The sequence below is a fragment of the Macaca thibetana genome, chromosome 5 (genome assembly GCF_024542745.1).
Source record: "Macaca thibetana thibetana isolate TM-01 chromosome 5, ASM2454274v1, whole genome shotgun sequence".
NCBI lineage: Eukaryota > Metazoa > Chordata > Mammalia > Primates > Cercopithecidae > Macaca > Macaca thibetana.
In genome coordinates, this window is record NC_065582.1 from 97,577,394 (window position 1) to 97,597,664 (window position 20,271).

The 20,271-nt window shown below is 34.1% G+C and overlaps 1 protein-coding gene and 1 long non-coding RNA gene across 6 annotated transcripts in view; both read right to left on the bottom strand.

The window, feature by feature from the left end:
* CCSER1 (coiled-coil serine rich protein 1) overlaps positions 1–20,271 on the bottom strand; it is a 1,438,304-nt gene that overhangs the window by 196,007 nt on the left and 1,222,026 nt on the right. The window lies entirely within an intron of this gene.
* Positions 1,951–19,675, bottom strand: LOC126954727 (uncharacterized). The gene is made up of 2 exons (XR_007725701.1): positions 7,064–19,675; positions 1,951–3,963 (listed from the first exon to the last, which is right to left on the bottom strand). It is a non-coding gene; the product is annotated as an uncharacterized LOC126954727 (long non-coding RNA).

Below are 20,271 nucleotides of genomic sequence, written 5' to 3' on the forward strand. Positions count from 1 at the left end.
CTGAACATTCACAGACTGTTCTTATCTCTCTTACCTGTCTTATTTTTTTTATCATTTAGTTATCTTCTTGTTACCCTTAATCTATTAGTTACTAAATCATACATTGCCTTATAATACACAGAAAGGTACAGAGGCCCTAGTAGTCCCATCCTGTAGACAAGAAAACTGAGACCAAAGCCTCAAGGAAATCTTACTCACAAAATTAGTTAGATATTTAAACATTTAGGAGCATTTAATATATATGGCTTCCTACATAAGCTAAAGTATAATATTTCATAGATTTTGATATATCTTCTTAAATGTTCATACCTAAATGATGATCAAACCATTTTTTCTCAGTGTCCTGAGTATTTTACAGTTAAATTGTCTCCTTATTTTCATTTCAGGGACTAAATAACAGAAATCTAATTTTTAAAAATATTATAGCTGAAAATCACTTCAAGCTTTCATAAAAGTTGCAAAAATAAGGAAAAATATGTAGTCTTACTGAGATTCACCCATTGTTAATATTTGCCCTATTTGCATCATTTGTCTCTTTCTTTATATAGGTATGTTTGTTTTTATGTCTATATACATATTTTTTTATCCCTAAATAGTAAATGTTTTGGTACATATTTGTAAACAAGGGCATCCTCTTGCAGAATCACAATTTCATTATCAACTTCAGAAAATTTAACATTACTATAATATTTTCATTTAATCTATCAAAAATATTCACAGTTTATGAATGATCTTAATTTTGTTCTTTATAACACTGTTGTTTTTCCTCCTATAAAGGATCCAGTCGAGGATTATATATTGCATTTGGTTGCCTTGTCTTTTTAGTCCCCATCAATCTGGAACATTTCCTCATCCATTCTTTTTCTATCATGATATTGACATTTTTGAAGAATATGGGGGTTTATGCATCTTTTTTGTTTCCTTAATATAATATTTCACATTTTGAGTTTGTCTGGTATTTGCTTATGATTAAATGCAAGTTATATAAACATGTATATATGTGGGAAGGCTAATACATAAGAGATGCTGTATGCTTTGTAGGCTGTCACATGCAGAAACAAATTTCACTTGCTTTCATTAACAATCATCTGGTTAAAGTGCCGTCCAGCTTCCCCAGTCTAGAGTTACTATTTTTTCTTTTCCAACTTATTGGCAATCTGTAGGAGGACACTTTAAGCCATGCTCCACATCATAATTTCCTATAGATTTATCATACATTGATGATCCTTACTCTTGACTAACCTTTATTATGGTGGCTGCAAAGTGATGATTTTCCAACTCTGGTACGATTTACACATTTATCAATTGATATTCTACTGTAAGGGAAAGCCCTTTATTCTTCCACAGTTACATTTTTATTCAATTATTTATCCATCTATTTGCCATTTCTTTAATACTAATATAGACTCATGAATTCTGTTGTTTAACAATTTGTTATTCATTGCTATTCTTAATTGTTTGGAGATTAGATTACCTCAGATTTTACAGTGAGAGCTCCTTCAAGATGTCTCCTGTGACCTTTTGATAAACTCCTATAATTTTTTAAACATTTATTATCTGACATCAAAAGTTTCTCCAGGCTTATCTTGCACTCTTGTTGCCCCAGTCCTGTAATCAGCCATTTCTTGGAGGAGTCCTGGGTCCTTTCACTGGGGAATAGTATTTAAAAAAAAAAAAAAAGATTCAGGGCATTAAATGTGCTCATTATTCTTGGGTATCAGAGCTTGAATATCTGTTTACTAAGAGGGCCTAGAAGCATATATGCATGCATTTGTGTGTGTGTGAGTGTACGTGTGTGTGTGTGTGTGTATACATACAGATATACATATTTATATACATGTAAAAACAAACATACACATATGTATCAGAAATCATGACTTCTTACTGATAACATTAATTCTAATCTATCTCATGGGGTTTTCCCTTGCCTTCCTAAATTCTATATTTGTACCTCTCTTTTTCCAAAAATACACATAGAATTTCAGAATTGTTTCACCAATACCACCAAAATAAGAAAACTACTCCTAGAAGTTTTTTGTACACTTTTCTCTTACCTTATAGGAACAAAGGGGCAGGCAGTGAAATCCAAAGTCACAAGAATTAAACTTTTTTTCCCCCCTTTTTCTATTTCCCCTTTCAATTTGCTAATGCTATTCATTTGAAAACAATTGTGTTCATTGGTTTATATTTGTTTCAGTTTTAGCTTTTTGTTTACTTCCTATCTTTTTTAATTTTTTAAATATATAGACATTAACCTCCATCTAAAAGTCAAAACCATGCAGAAAGGTATACGCAGAGAAGTATCACGAGCTCCCTTGTTCCTCCTGCTCCATACTCCATCTATGTGTACCAGCTTAGCTTTTCTGTGTTTCTTTTTATTCAATAAGTAGGTAGATGCATATTGTTATTTCCTCTTCTTTGCTACTCAAAAGCCAACATACTACATGTTCTTTTTTGCACTTTGCTTTTTTCACTTATCATCTTCTGGAAAATCACCCCACACCTTTTGTAAATATCTTCCTCATTCTTTTTACAGATGCCTAATGCTCCATTGTATGTGTTTACCATAGTTTATTCAATTAAGTTTGGATATTTTCATAATTTCCAATATTTTATAACTATAAATAATTTTTCAGTGAATAACCTTGCATTTTTGTACCATTGGGCCTGTATCTTCAGCATAAATTCCTGAAAGTGCAATTCCCGGATTGAAAGATAAATGCACAGATAGTTTTTCTTATAGATTGCCAAGTTCTCTTCCACAGGGTTTCACTACTTTTCATTCTCAGATGCAATGCATGAGACTGACTGTTTCCCACAGCCTTGCCAACAGTGTATTTTCAAATTTTTGAGATTTTGTCAGTACCATAGGTATCTCAGTGTAGTTTTGCTTTTCCATTTTTCTCATAAAGTTGAATCTCTTTTCAGCTATTTAACAGTCTATTGTCTATTTGTATCTTCCGTAAATATTTTCTCTAAATTTTTATTTGTCCTTTGACTTTGCCTAGGGTACACTTTGTCATGCAAGATTTTTGTGTCTGTCAGTGAAATTTAACAATCTGTAATTTTGTTGCATCTGAATATTGAGTCAATTCACAAGGCATTTCTATATACTCATATTATATAAAATATAACCTATGTTCATTCAGAACTTAAAAGTTTCATTGTTTACGTTTAATTCTCTCAAAATAATGTTTACACTATTCTTGCATATAATGTGAGTAATATATTTAATTGTATCTTATCCTAAATGACATTCTGTTATCCTAACAGCATTTATTTTTTTAAAAAAGATTTTTGACTATTTCAAGTCACTCCAGAAATGCTTTTGAAAAATCTAACTTAATTTTGCATGTTGCATTTTAATCTCATAAATAATAATAAATAATGAAAACACTTATTTATCAGTATGTTTCTTTAAATACTGGAATTGTTTTCCCAGTTACTTTAACAGTTTTCCAAAATGTAAACTTATTTATGTGCAATACATTTATGTCAACCATGGCTTCACTCAGCCAAACTACAAAGACTTTGTAGATCTAGGTGTTAGGTTTTCTACCCTCCAGTAAAGATCCACTTTAATATCATTCATTTACAGTGACTCATTGGAATCCTACTCCACAAAAGAAGATTAAATTAACCAGCAATATTTAGGGCAAACATCCATTATATAGCAGTTGGAAGCATTCACACACACTCACACAAAATTACTTCAACTACAGCAATTGGAACAGGAATAGATTACCCACTGAGAGCCAAAGTTGGTTCTTTAACAAAAACTGCAGGTTTGCTCACAGCCCTTCACCACAATCTTCCAACAGCAGTGTGAGGATTTTAAAATCGAGTCTAATGCTGAGATCCATCGAAGACATTTGTCTACTTTGTGGTTTATAAAAATGAAAACACTTAATGCAACACTCTGCTTGTTAACTAATGGTTGCCCCTCAAGATGACAACAATTCCCTGTAATGTAATAAAAATAAATATTCAGGCTATATTCCTTTTTCTTCACTTTATATATTTTAATCTTGTCCCTCCCACCTTCAATAAAAAACAAATAAAGAATAATGGGGATTAGCAATTTTTTTCTGTACAGAGCAACACAGTAAATATTCCAGGCTTTGCAAGCCTGGTGTCTTCTGTTGTAATTACTCAACTTTGAAACTGTAGCACAAAAGTGGCTATAGGTTGTCCTAAAAAATATGATTGAACTATTTGTCCTAAAAATGTTAAAGTTTCACTAATATTTACATCTTAGAATAGCTCCAGTGAAATTTATTTAGAAGCATAAATTCAAAAAATTTGCCCTAAAGTTGAGGCTTTAAAAGGAGTAGTGCTTCCCTAGTCACAAGCAGCATCTCATATTTGGTATCATATTGTTTTAATATATTAACTCTCACCTTCTGATCTCCTTTTTGAAAAAAAAAAAAAGTGAGATAACATGAACAAAAAATGGCTAGGGAAGTTTGAAGAATGAACGATTGTGATACTTCATATTAAGAACATGTCTTTAAAATGCTCAACACCTTTATCATATAATTACCATCTGACTGGCTTTCGCACTTAATGCACAATAAAGGCATACATCAATATTGCAGGTTTGGTACCTGATAACTGCAATAAAGTGAATGTTGCAATAAAGCAAATTAGACAATTTTTTGGTTTTCCAGTGAATGTAAAAGTTATGTTTATGCTACGCTGTATAATACTGAACATGTAATAGCATTATGTTAAAAATGTACATATCTTAATTTAAAAATCTTTTATTGCTAAAAAAAAATTGCTAATGATCATCTGAGTCTTCAGTGAGTCAGAATCTTTTTTCTGGTGGAGATTCCTGCCTCGATATTGATGGATGCTAACTTAATCAGGGCTGTGGTTGCTGCTACTTTGGGTGGCTGGGGGCCTTTCTTAAAATAAGACAACAGTGAAGTATGCCACATCAGCTGACACTTCCTTTCATGAAAAATTTCTCTCTAGTGTGTAATGCTGTTTGATAACATTTTACCCACAGTAGAGCTTCTTTCAAAATTGGAGTCAATCTTCTCAAACTTTGCTGCTGCTTTATCAACTAAGTTTAAGTAATATTCTAATTTATTTCTGGTCATTTTAACCATGTTTGGTGCCATCACAAGATGGCAACAACTCAGTCATATCTTCAGAATCCACTTCTAGTTCTCTCGCCACTTCAAATCTATTTGCAATTACTTCCTCCCCTGAACTTTTGAACCACTCAAAATCATCCATGGAGGCTGGAATCAACATCTTCCAAACTCCTATTAATGTTGATATTTTTACCTCTGCCCATGAGTCACGACTGTTCTTAGTGACATCTAGAATAATTTGCCCTTTCCAGAAGGAATTTACTTTTTCCATGTCTACCAGAGGAATCACTATTGATGGCAGCTATAGCCTTACACAATTTTTTTTTTTTTTTGAGACAAGAGTCTCCCTCTGTCCCCCAGGCTGGAATGCAGTAATGAGATCTCAGATCACTACAGTCTCAGCCTCCTGGGTTCAAGCAATTCTCCAGCATCAGCCTCCTGAGTAGCTGGGACTACAGGCATGCACCACCATGCCCGGCTAATTTTTGTATTTTTAGTAGAGATGGGATCTCAACATGTTGGCCAGGCTGGTCTCGAACTCCTGACCTCAAGAGATTCACCCACCTCGGCCTCTCAAAGTTCTAGGATTAAAGGCATGAGCCATCACGCCCGGCCTAAATGTATTTCTTAAATAACAAAACTCGAAAGTCAAAATTATTCCTTGATCCATGAGCTGCAGAGTGAATGTTGTGTTAGTAGGCATAAAAACATTAATATCCCTGTTCATTTCCATCATAGTTCTTAGGTGACTAGGTACATTGTCAATGAGTAGTAATAATTTGAAAGGAATCTTGTTTGCTGTGTACTAGGTCTCAACAATGGGCTTAAAACATTCAGTACCCATGCTGTAAACAGAAGTGCTATCATCCACTCTTTGACATTTCATTTACAGGTCACAGGGAGAATAGATATAGCATAATTCTTAACAGCCCTGTGATTTTCAGAATGGTAAATGAACATTTGCTTCAATGTATAGTTAACAGCTGTGTTAACCTCTAACAGGAGGCAACCTGTCCTTAAAAGCCTTGGAGCCAGGCATTGACTTCTCCTCTCAAGCTATGAAAGTCCTAGATGGCATCTTCTTCCAATGGAAACCTGAATGTCTACATTGTAAAAAAATCTAAAATATTTTAAATGCAGCCACCTTCATCAAAATAATCTTAGCTACATCTACTAGATAACTTGCTGCAGCTTCTACATCGTCATTGATGCTTTACCTTGCTCCTTTATGTTATGAAGATGGTGTCTTTTCATAAACTTCATGAACCAACCTCTGCTAGCTTCAAACTTTTCTCTGTGACATCACCTCTCTAAGCCTTCATAAAATTGAAGACAGTTAGAGCCTTTCTCTGAATTAGGCTTTCACTTAACGGAATGTTGTGGCTAATTTGATTTTTTGTCCAGACCACTAAAACTTTCTCCCCATCAGCAATAAGGCTGTTTCACTTTCTTATCATTCATATGTGCTCTGGAGTAGCATTTTTAATTTCCTCTAAGAATGTTTCCATCACATTCACTACTTGGCTAATTGCTGGTGCAATAAACTTTGCTTTTGGCCTACTCAGCTTTTGACATGCCTTCTTCACTAAGCTTAATAATTACTAGTTTTTTTTTTGTTTGTTTTTGTTTTTTGTTTTTATTGAAAGTGAGAGACCTGTGACTGTTTCTGTCACTTGAAAATTTAAAGGCCATTATAGGGCTATTGATTGACCTAACGTCAACATTGTTGTGTCTCAAGGAATAAGGAAACTCAGGGATATAAAAAGATTTAAAGGAAAGGCAAATCAGTGGAGCAGTCAGAACCCACAGAACATTTATCTATTAAGTTTGCTGTCTTCTACAGACATATTTCACAGTGACCTCAAAACAATTATAACAGTAACATCAAAGATTGCTAATCACAAATCACCATAACAGATAAAATAGTAATGAAAGTGTTTTAAATATTGGAGAATTACCAAACTGTGACACAGAGACATGAAGTGATCTCATGCTGTTGGAAAATGGTGCTAATAGACTTGCTCGAGGCAGGGTTGCTACAAACCTTCAATAAGTAAAAACACGCAGTATCTGCAAAGTACAACAAAGAAAAGCACAATAACATGAGATGTGCCTATAATTGCATATCCTGTATCATCTGTAACTGAGCTAAATATTGTTGGCACTGGGAGAAAAGTGGCCTATAATATATAGTTTCCTATTTGCAAAAAAATATGTTTAAATATGAATTAATGTAAAGTTCCAAAAAGCAAATAGAAGTCTTAAAGTGGAAGTAGAAATGATTTCAATGTTTCTGCCTGTAGGTCAGAAACACAAACCAATACTTTTCCCAATTGTCTTTTTCAAGCTTGAATGTAATTATTCTTATTTTACCTGAGGATCCACACCCTGATGTAGGCTGCTTCATTAAGACACTAGAATTCAAATAATAGAAAGATTTTCAGAAAGCAGATTCAGCAGTCCATGACTGAATACTGACAGATGACTTTTATGATGTCCTTCACAGTCATGATTGTGGTGGTTTGTCTCTTATTCAGCGTTTAACGGTCCAAATTTAGATATTATTATTTATGGGTACCCTCTATACAGAAGACATAATAAACTACCTTCTTCATCTTTTATTATTATATTCCATCCGTTTATTATGAGTCACCAATTAAATGAATTTAATATAGTTTTCAAATGTTATTAGCCATATCAGAGGTAACTTCTGAAGTTTTTTATGTCATTACTTTGTTCTGTTTATACCATACTATATCTATCTAGAAATTTCAAATATTAATGAGCTAAACATGAGTTTTTTTTTCCCCAAGAAAAAGTACAACAGAATTGAGGAAAAAAGAAAAGAGGTAATATGTTATATGAAGAAAATCAATATATTTAAAATGTATTACTAAGAAAGGTAAAACAAACTAAATCAAAATGTACCTAGATCTTGGAGCTACCTCTAATTTTGTCTGACAGAAGGATATGGGTAACTTGAAAAGAATCAAATCAGGTTGTTCTGTTGACACACAGCAGAATGAGATTATCCTGGGTATGGTTAAACTTGTATACGTTGTGCATGTTAGAAGATTAGAAGAATAAACCTCTAGTACGTGCTCGTTACCCACTCTCCAAGTAGGAGCAGTGTGACAAGAAAAGAAGTTCAAGCTTGTTGTGTAGAAACACCAGAGTCTTTGCATATATAGAGGCATGGTTACACTTTTAATCAATGACGCCATTGATCAAAGGCCATACAAATACATAGATCCTTTTAGAAATGTGTAAAGGTAATTTTAGATGAATTTATCTATTTTTACAAAACATTTTTATTTATAGTAGGAAAATTCATAGATACACATAAGTCCATACATCTTTGAGGGAAAAGTAAAATTAACGCTTACATTCTGGAATTCTGAATATGTGTAAAGTTTGTTCTGATCTTACTATGCCCCTTGTGTCACTCTTCTTTTTAAAAACTCTTGCGATCAGAAAGGTCAGCCCTAGGTCCTAGGGTAGAAAATGTTATGGTGATGGCCACAGGTAGAAGTTTCTTCTTTATGTACATAAGATATTGCATAATATGTGATTGTATTTTGATTTATGAGACTCCAAATTACTTGCTATTAGAGATTGTCAAGAATGAAAATTATTAACTCTGTTACACAAGGACAAGAAAAGAAATCAGTATATCAAAAAGATATCAGCATTCTCAAGTTTATTGAAGCACTATCCACAATAGTTAAGATTTGAAGCAATCTAAGTGTTCATGAACAGATGAATGAATAAAGAAAATTTGCCACATATACACAATGGGGTACTATTTAGCAATTAAAAAATAAGATAACATGTCATTTGCAACAATGTAAATGGAACTGAAGGACATTGGGTTAAGTGAAGTAAGCCAGGTACAGGGAAAAAAAAAAAAAAAAAAAAGAAAACTTCTCATGTTCGCATTCATCTATGGGAGCTGATAATTAAAACAGCTGAGCACATAGGAGACAGAGAGTAGAAAGATGGTTACCAGAGGCTGAGAAAGGAAGTGTTGGGAGTGGTCGTGGGAGCTTGGGGTCGGGGGTACGATAAGTGGGGATGGTTAATAGGTACAAAAATATAGTTAGAATGAATATGATATAGTATTTGATAGCACAACAGAGTGATTACAGTCAATAATAACTTATTGCACATTAAAAATAACTAAAAGATGGCAGGTGTGGTGGCTAATGCCTATAATCCCAGCACTTTGGGAGGCCAAGGCGGGCCTATCACCTGAGGTCAGGAATTCGAGATAAGCCTGGCCAACATGGTGAAATCCCTTCTCTACTAAAAATACAAAAATTAGCCAGGTGTGGTGTGCACCTGTAATCCCAGCTACTTGGGAGGCTGAGGCAGGAGAATCACTTGAACCCAGGGGGCAGAAGTTGCAGTGAGCCAAGGTCACACCACAACACTCCAATCTGGGTGACAGAGTAAAAAATAAAAATAACTAGAAGAGTATAATTTGAATGTTTGTAAGACAAAGAACTGATAAATAATTGAGATTATGGGAATCCCATTTAACCTTACATGATTATTACACATGCTATGCCTCTGTCAAAATATCTCATGTTCCCCATAAATATAAACACTATGTACCCATACAAATTCAAAATAAACCATTTTTTTTTTTTTTTTTTTTTTTGGCGACAGAGTCTCATTCTGTCACCCAGGCTGGAGTGCAATGGCATGATCTCAGATAACTGCAACCTCCGCCTCCCAGGTTAAAGCAATTCTCCTGCCTCAGCCTCCTGAGTATCTGGGACTACAGATGCATGCCACCACATCCGCCTAATTTTTGTATTTTTAGTAGAGACAGGGTTTCACCATATTGGCCAGGATGGTCTTGAACTCCTGACCTCATGATCTGTCCACCTCAGCCTCCCAAAGTGTTGGGATTACAGGCGTGAGCTACCACGCCTGGCAAAACAAATTTTTTAAAAGAAATAACACATTTGGATTTTGTATGATTTGAGATTTGGTTCCTGTATTTCTCAATTATATTTTCCAGTATACTTAAAATATTATTCCAGTAAAATGTGTTTATTTCATGATAGTTCCTTGAATATTGGCAATTTGTGTATTATGTGTCTATCAATGTTATTTAATAAAACATTCAATAACTGAGACAATTTTTACCTGTCTTTCTTTATAAGTGTAGACATAACTCTGTAGCAGAATTAACTTGGATATATAAAGTCTTACATCTCCAAATTAATTAGACTTGCTAGCAGGTATTGATTGAGCACATGGTCTACATGGTTAAATAACCCAGTATCAATTTTAAGAAACCACAATAAGTGTCATATAGTTTAGAACTGAGGGTTCGGTAATCAAAAATTCAAAAGCTACTGACTGGCTCAGCACAGTGGCTCATGCCTGTAATCCCAGCACTTTGGGAGGCTGAGGTGGGAGGATCACGAGGTCAAGAGATCAAGACTATCCTGGCCAACATGGTGAAACCTCGTCTCTACTAACAAAATACACACACACGCACACACACACACACAAATTAGCTGCCCGTGATAGGCGTACATCAATAGTCCCAGCTACTCGGGAGGCTGAGGCAGGAGAATCACTTGAACCCAGGAGGCGGAGGTTGCAGTGAGTCAAGATCGTGCCACTGAACTCCAGCCTGGTGACAGAGTGAGATTCTGTCAAAAAAAAAAAAAAAAAAAAAAAAGCTACAGATTAACCAAGAAATAAGAGATACTTTGGACTTGGGACCTTGTTAATGTATTTGAAGGATTTGTCTAATTGATAGCCAATCTTCTGTTTATTCATTAAATCATTAACTCTCAAAACATTTATAAAAACAACTACTTTGTGGAAAACATACAGTAAAGAGAAATGTAAAGAATTTGAAAAATCTTAAAATCTGGAACTATAATTCTGGAGACAAGGTAACAAGAATTGCTCAAAAATTTCTGCAAATTGCAAAAATAAGAATTATATTACTTAGCTTTCCTCCAGTGAAAAACCATCTCAACATCTCAATAGCTTACAAAAACAAACATTTATCTGTTATTATGTGTTAGAAACGGAATTCCTCTGCTGGATCTCTGATCTATATGTTGCCTTGTTTCATCACGGAAGCTGAAGGAGCAATCACCTTTGGGTAGTCTATGTTCAAAGCAAAGGGGAAAGAACAAAGGTACTGAAATAACCTAGCAATGCCCATGAACTCTTCCGCTGAGCTGTCACATAAATCACATCCATTCACATTCCATTGTTCAAACTGGGTTACAGAGCCAAAGCCAAAAATCAAAAGAACAAGGATAAAAGCTCTGCCTACAGAACACATAGAAGTCACTTCATGGTGAGTGTGAAAACCTTTATAAGAAAAGGTAAGGACTGTTGGGAATAAATAAAACTATCTACCACAGAAGGACTCAGTGTTTTCCTACCATAGCAGGATTGAGATGTCTCCTCATCAATAGTACCTGTTCATGCTTCCTTTTCATTTCAAGAATTAGTCAATTCCATGCTTGTATTATGTTGGCAGCTTATCTAGAATAAAATCATTGTTAGTTCTGAAAATATAGAAACTGATTTACAGGGAAATTTCTGTAAACTTTATAGTAATGCAGAGAAACATTTTGTGAACTTTATAGTTTTTTTTCCAGTATAAAAGACTGATTAAAGTAAATGAAATCGCTACCAAACTAAAATATGTTAATTATAAATGTTTGATTCATAAAATTGTACGGCAATTATGAATCCAGGAGACAACAGAGGAGCTAAAATAAGCTCTCCCAAAGAAATATAAAAATATAAAAAGCATGATAAAATATTGATCATAAAACATATCTTTTATGTGTTTTTAGAAGAAGAGAAACAACTAAAATGTATGCTTTTAAGTAGTAGAAAAATGTGTAATTCTTCCAAGAATTACAGAAGCAATATTCAGCTGGTAAAGGCAAATAAGACAGAAAAAATACGCTACACATTTAACAAGTCTGTTGTTTTGAACATTATGGTCTTCCTGCTGTTATATTTGCTAAAGGGCATATAACTATTATTAAGTGGGAGCCAAAAATCACAGCATAGACCAAATGGAGCATATTACTGTGAGTAAATATTTGAGAACATTGAATTTAATATTAGCTTCTGTTGAACAAGAACAGACTTCAATGTAAGTTATGGATCTGACCACATGGTTATCATAAAAATTTTAGTTATCTCTTCTGACATCCTAGGGAGAAAATAGAAGGGAATTGCAGAAATAAAAAAAAAATTCTTCATGTAAGCTAAGAAATTATTTCCTTAAAATTCATCCACCCATGGAAAAGTACTATCATTATTTTTACCAAATATCCACATAGGAAAATTATATACTACATTTATTCCCATATATTTTATGTAATAACAGAGGCTAAGAATAAATGCTATCCAAGCCCATTCAAAAAGGAAGACAAGTTGGTTATTCAAAACATTTCCTGAAAGTATAATAAACTTGCTAGATCTTTCTTTAGAATGACTGACATATACAGAGCCACTCATAAAATAATCAGAAAACCTATGTAAGGAATAATTCCAGGTGACACTCCACCAGAAAACAGATGGGATGGCTGGCTGGCATGTGATCAAAGAGATATTCATCACATGAAAAAGCCAAGAACCAGAAGATGAGAACCAGGTAGTGTTGAGAGAGGAAAGTCATGAATAATGGAAGGTAAAGAAGAAAATCCGTGGTATAGTAATATGTGAGACTGGTCATGATGCTCTCTGTATGAGACAAGATTATAAGAGGGTAGAAACTATGACTAGGCATGCCTACTGGTAAACAGCAAAAAGGGCAAACATAAAAAGAGAATTCCAGAAAGTCCAGAAAAGACCTAGAGAAAAAGATAAAGAACAATCTCAACAACTGCCTAGGCTCCAGTTCCATGGTCAGAATATTTCTGCCTTAAAAAGAAGAAAAATAGAAAGAAAGCCCTTCCTCCCAGGAAACTTCCATGGGTCTCATTGTTACAACCACGAATTCAATTAATATGTATATTTAATATTTGACTTTTTTTTTTTTTGAGACAGGATCTGAATATGTCACGTATGCTGGAGTGCAGTGGTGCAATGTTGGGTCGCTGCAACCTCCACTTCCTGGGCTCAAGCGATCCTCCCACCTCAGGCCCCCAAAGTAGCTTCAACTACAGGCTTAGGCTCAAGCCACCATAACAAGCAAACTTTGTATTTTTTTTTTTTTTTTTTTTTTTTTTTTTGGAGAGATGGGATTTCACTATGTTGCCCAGGCTGGTCTTAAAATCCTGAATCCAAGCAATCCACCCACCTCAGTCTCCCAAAGTGCTAGGATTATAGGCAAGAGCCACTGTGCTCAGCCCTTAATATTTTGACTTTTAAAAAATTTTTGATTGCTGCTAATTATCCTGTTAAATTAATACATAATTTTCAATTTCAAAATAAGTGCAACAGCAAACAAAATTTACAAACTTTATTTGGTAATAATATTGTTCATTGTGTGCAAACTCATTGCCAGGAAGAAATATATATTGCTTATTGTGGTATTGATGATGTCTAGTGAAACTGCATTATTACAAGTGCGGGATAAAGCAAATGGTATAGTGTTATTAACAACCAGGATTACCAGCATGAGAGAAAGGACATGCAAATGCAAGTTCACTAAGATTATATATAAGTCCTGTAATTCTGAATTTGAATTGAATGGATCAGTATGAACTTATGGTGTAGCATACTAGTTCCATTTACTCAAAATGTCAAGAATCAGGAGACACAGGACAATCTAATGAAAGAGATTTAAGAGACATATAAACTAATTTTAATGGACTCTGAGTCAAACTTACTCTTAAAAGAATATTTGAGAAATGTGAATCCTGATGGAATATTTGATGATATTAAAAATTATGACTATTTTTGTGTGATAATAGTATTGTGATTTTTGTTTAGAGATTCACAGTAAAATACTTACAGATAAATGATACAATGCCAGGATTTGTTTCCAAAGTCCACTCAAAAAGTATGACAAAGTCCTAGCAGGAAGAATAGGTGAAAGGGCCGGGCACAGTGGCTCACACCTGTAATCCCAGCACTTTGGGAGGCCAAGATGGGCAGATCACCTGAGGTCAGGAGTTCAAGACCAGCCTGGCTAACATGGCGAAACCCCATTTCTAATAAAAATACAAAAAATTAGTCAGACACGGTGGCGGCGCACCTGTAATCCCAGTTACTCGGGAAGCTGAGTCAGGAGAATCACTTGAACCCAGGAGGTGGAGGTTGCAGTGAGCCAAGATCATGCCATTGCACTCCAGCTTGGGCGACAAGAGCAAAACTCCGTCTCACCCCTACCCCCCAAAAAAGGTTAGAGTTCAGAAGGAATATTATTGACTACGAATTGTTAACTGTTGAGATAGGTAATGTATACATAAAGATTTATTGTACTCTAATTTTACATAAATCTTTGATACCAGAGTCAGAGCCATTGAGAACTTCTCATGGGCTAGGCATTGTAGTGCACACTGGATAATGCACTCATGTCCAAAACATGGACCTACCTATTCAAAACATTAATTCCCTTTATTGGTTGTAGTCTTAGGTTCATGGAGGTCGCCTTCTGACCACGCCACTCTATTCCTATCACAAAGTGACCCTATGCAAAGTGACTCACAATCAGGATTGACTCCCTAAATGTTTTGTGGATGAATTAAATAAGGAAATAATAACTTAATTGTTTAAAAATATTTTGTCAAATTAATATTTCTTTATAAATTACTAAATTGGCAATTTGTTTAATAAATATACACATTATGAGTTCAGATATAAAGAGTCTGATTCTGCACCACTGAACCAAAACACACGAATTACTTCATTGGTTTGTCTGGACACTCTCTAATTTTGTTTAGTTTAAAATATAATATCAACTACTTTGTACATTATGCTATAAAAAATACAAAATGGAATGTGTTATTGAAAATAATATTTCAAGTTTGCATTTCAGATACAGAACCAAAAACATACAGGGCATTTCATTATATAGAATCCTTTTTCTCTTGGAACTTTACTAGTCTGCTTAAAAAGAAAACGAATACGTTTGTATGCAAGTATGATGCATGCATGGATGTAGTTATTGTTTATCTCAGGTCAGCCTATTAATACAGTACAATAATATTTCTGCACTGCCCCAATAATACATATGTGAAAAATACACTGAAAATCTCTCATAAATGACAGAAATGCTAATATCTTTTAAAGACTGTTTATTATAAATGCACCATTATCTAAACTTGCCTCAAACACTATACTTTGATGGAAGTAGTGTGCACTATTTAATACTTTTCCTAAAAATATTATCTGCCATTTGTCACTTATATTGTGGATACCAGGCTAACTTTACAGTGGCTAGGTTAATTTTGTGACATTGAGATATATACTAATGGCCTTCTCTATCTCTTTATAAATCTTGATTTTTAAGAAATATCAAAGAAGACATATCAGAGAAAAAAACTTAGAGTTAATAGTAATAGCTGGGAAAATTAAATTTGATGCCTTTAAACTTAGCTCAGATTCACAACTTTATGATAAATATCTTCAAAATTTGGTGGAAATGCAATGAATAATAGAAAATAATTAATCCTTCCAGAAAGGACAGGTAACCAGAGATTAATAACCTGAATTATGGATCTTCTGTACCAGAAAAAGAAAGACCTAATAAAATTTTAAAGATATTAACTCAGTAACTCATGTTAAAAATCTTTCTAGACTAAATATGAGAATTAACTCTTCATATAATATCATACAGTTAAGAGCATGTTAGGTGAAATCATTAATGTTCTTTTCTTGTTTGATAACTAGTAAAATTTATTAGAGGAAATCTCTCTGAATGCCAGTCTCAGAAATGCTAACGTGCTGATAAATCGAGCAATAACAAGATATTGAGAATTATTTTAACTACTAAATTATGATGTAATTAAATAGCACCACACCAATATTTTTATGTAAAGTACTAAAATTTTAAAATCTAGTGTATACTTCCCATGATGAAAATTAGTCTTTTCTAGGCCTAATTTTACATATTTATAGAATAATTTTTGTACCTCAAAAAAAAATTAGACTAATTTTGCATTTTGAACGGAAGAAAATGAGCTACTGAACTATGCTATTTAAAACAACACTGAACATATAAATCAAAGTATAATTATTTAAAGACTTAATACTAATAGCGGTTTTGTCGTTGATTATAACATTCATAATTTCTGCAGGATTATTCAGTTCTTGTAATAATATATACTTACAATAATGTATACTTTCTGAAAAGGTCATAGGTATCCTGGAATCCATGGAGTTGAATTATGTCAATACTTTACCAAAATGTGCTGAGACATCAAGGAGACTGTAAAGTATAATCAATACAATAGACTCAAGATCCAAATCAATGGGCTACAGTTAGAATCTCATTTGTGACAGCCCTGTCTTCATCCAAAGTCATATATACCTCAAACTAAAAAGTAATGTTCCCTAAATTGAAAATGAAAAACTTTTGTTTCTGAACTGAAAAAGTACTCCTGATATAGAAATAAATATAGCAATAAGATCTTAATCAAAGAAGAGGTACGCATATCTAAATTAATGTATTCAATAAAATCATTGACTCTTTAATCAAAGAAAATGATGCAAATATCTTTCAAGACTTGTTCACCAAAAGCTCTCTCTAACTGGAGATATTTTATTAAGCATTATTTGACATACACTGCTATGTGCTATATTTATATAGCTTTACTTCACTAGAGACAGAAGGAAAAGGGAAGAAAACCGAGGACACTATAGCAGAAACAGCTCCTTTCTCCTTGTGTTTGATTCATTCCTTGACAAGCCAGTTTAGTTACTGAATCAGCTGTTTCAACAGTTTTTTCCTTAGCTGTTGTTGCTATCTACATATTTTATGTCTTCTTTTCCCTGTATTTTTGTCACATACACACACACACACACAAACACACACACAGACACAATATCCATCCTATGCTTCAATCAATCGATTACTTTTAATTCAATTTAACAAAAATTTATTATTTATTAACCTGCTAGACGTAAACTATATGTCTTGTCTTCAATGATTTTACAGATTTGTAACTTAAAAGCGTTATGCTAGAAATATGGGATCCAGATGAGAGTATTTTTTTTTTGAGGAAATGACCCACAAATGAAAATTTGTAGGAGAGTTCCTTGTGGACAATAAAGAAAAAGAAAATGAGGCAAATGAAGATATCTTGGGAGATTAAGCCATCAATTCAGCATGGATACAATGAGGGTCTGAAAATGAGCTTGATTGTTTAAAATGTTAAGGGTAACAGGCTTTTTCAGGAGTTCACTCTGTATTCAAGGAGTGGTACATGTAGATAAATACAACATGAGACAAAATAGTAAGAGGTAGAGCAGAGGAAGAACACGGCAAAGCAAGTAATTCTGCTTTTTGAAGAGAAATGGGATGAGTTTTTATTACTAGTAGTTTCACAAAGACCGTTATATTTGAGCTGGGTCTTGGAGAATCAGATTTTACCTATTTAAATTAAAAAAAAAAGGAGGAGGAGGAGGAGGAAAATGTATTCATGGCTCTGCATACTTGTAAAGTTTCCACTCTAGATGCCATCTCAATCTGTATGCTCTCTGTGGGCAATCACAGAAACTCAGATAGACTTAACCCCTACAAGCCTTACAATCATACTTCCTACATTAATTAGCATTAAACTGTGAGTAATAGAAAGAGTAATAGAAACAACAAAATATTTTTTTGGCTTCAAATAAAATGTGTTTCTCTCTTACACATATATAAACTAGTAAGGTGGCTGTGCTCAAAAAAAGTCTTCCAATATCTGGACACTGAGATCCCTATGTTGTGTGTGTGTATGTGTGTGAGGAAAGAGCAAGGAAGAGAAGGGCAAATGAAACAGACCATCAATAACTTAAGTGAGCTTTCAGTCCCATACTCCTACTCACACGGCCACATGGCTTCAAGGTAATCTTTATTCTGAGACACTACAGGCTCAGCTAAAATATCTACTACTACCAAAAAGGGGAAGAATTGTTTCTGGAAAACAACTACAATCTTTGCATAATCTCCCAGATCATTTGCTGGGCCACCAGTCTAGAATTTTCAAGGCATTCAATCTCTCTGACCTTATCTTCCATAGATTCCTTCTCTGTAGCCACACTTGACCCCTTGCAGTTTCTCAAATATGTCCCTTCCATGCAGGGCCTTCATTGCTTTCTTTGACCTGCCCACATATCCTTATGATTTTCTCCCTCAGTTTCTTCAGATATCTGCTCGGAGAGGTTTTTTGTAACCAAGATTGTAAAATAGCCCCAAATACCTTCCCCATTTTATTTTTCTGTGTGTGTGTGTGTGTGTGTGTGTGTATTTTACCACCTCATATAGAGTATACATTCGTTTAATTGCAGCCAACTTCTACAATATAGGGTCCACAAAAGCAGGAAAGTTGTTGAGTACAGTAGTTAGGCCATAGTTAGGTGTTCAATACATATTTTTTGAACTAATGCATAAGTATCTAATGGTCTTCATAGCAAAAACACTTCAGTATCTCAAACACATGTTCCCAAGCTAAATTAGTGTCTTCATAGATTTCCCTCTTACTTGCTAATATAATGATTATTCTCTACTTGCAGTCTCTGTTAATAAATCTTCCCCTTTGAAATCCCAATGGAAACGTGTTGACTGCTTCATCTCCATTATAACTTACAGCTTTTTATTTCTCACGTCCTGTCTATTCTACCTCCACAATGCCGATCAGATATTGTTTTACTTACATCCATTCCCATTATTATTATATTAGTTAATATTCTAATCATCTACTACTTGAGAAAGTCTTTCTGTGTCCAAAAAAATATTTAAGTTAACTAAATTTAAAAGCTTCCAGATGATTCTTTTTGCTCTACTTTCTCATGCCTCCAGTCCATCATTCTGCTGTTGGTATTTTCTTCCTAAACTAAAATTCACATCATGTCACCTTTCTTCATAATTTGTGCTGGACCATAAAAGGAACCAAAATTCCTTAAACCTTTGAGATTTAATGAATACCTTAATATATGTTTCTGTTAAATTAATGACCAATAATAATAAAACATATCCTTTAGTTAATAAAACATATATGTAATACATGTTTAGCTAATAAAACATATATGTGAAATTTTTATTTCTGGTTTAGCATCTGCTAGACTGAAAAAAAGGCCATTTCCCCCCCTTTCTGTGATAAGTTTGGTTTCATCTATTTAGATTTAACTCTTCAAGACCTTACGTAAATACCTATCATCTTAAGAAAGCTGAAGCATTTCCGACTCCAACCTCAACTTTTTATCTTAAAGGAGTTCACATAACTATACTGTCTAAATCAGTCTTCCTGGCATATTCAAAATCCTGGCTCATTTATAACCTCCTCCATCCTATTAATGATTTGCATTCTTAACTACAGGTAAGAGAAAACCAGTGCAACCTAGCTTTCAATAGATAGGAATTTGCTAGCTCATATAAATGAGACATCCAATAAAGAAGAAAAGTTGGAAAAAAATGTGTTAAATGTCTCTCTCTCTCTCTCTCTCTCTCTCTCTCTCTCTCCCTCCCTTCCCTCCCTCCCTCCCTCCCTCCCTCCATCCCTCCCTCCCTCCCTCCCTCCACCTAGGCTTGTGCCATAAACCTTCTTCTCCATCAGTTACTGTGGTTATGGCCATCTTGTTGGCTGAGCTAGAGTTATAGGGTCTATCATTGGTGCCAAAGGATGGAAGGCATCCTATCCAAAATACAGGGATCTGGGATTGGGGAAGAGATGGATCTCTTACTAGGAGGCTGGCCTAATGGATAAAAATTACAGATGTCTACTACATTCATTAAACATGAATGGATGCATAATGTATTCAGGTTTTTTCTTGTACAGTTGTATGGACCCCAGTTTTTTTTTGACATTTGAAGGTTTGTGTCTAAACAATTCTTATTTTTATTCCCAGTTCATAATGTAGCAAATAGTGCTTAATAAGAGCTCTCTTAATATCTACATAGTTTAAATCCATTTTTAGTAGATCCTTTTATCATATTATTTTTATGCAATCACTTGTTTACCAGAACAAATTTGGAAGAAAAATGGCATTGGTATACTGATTTGCAGACTCAGAG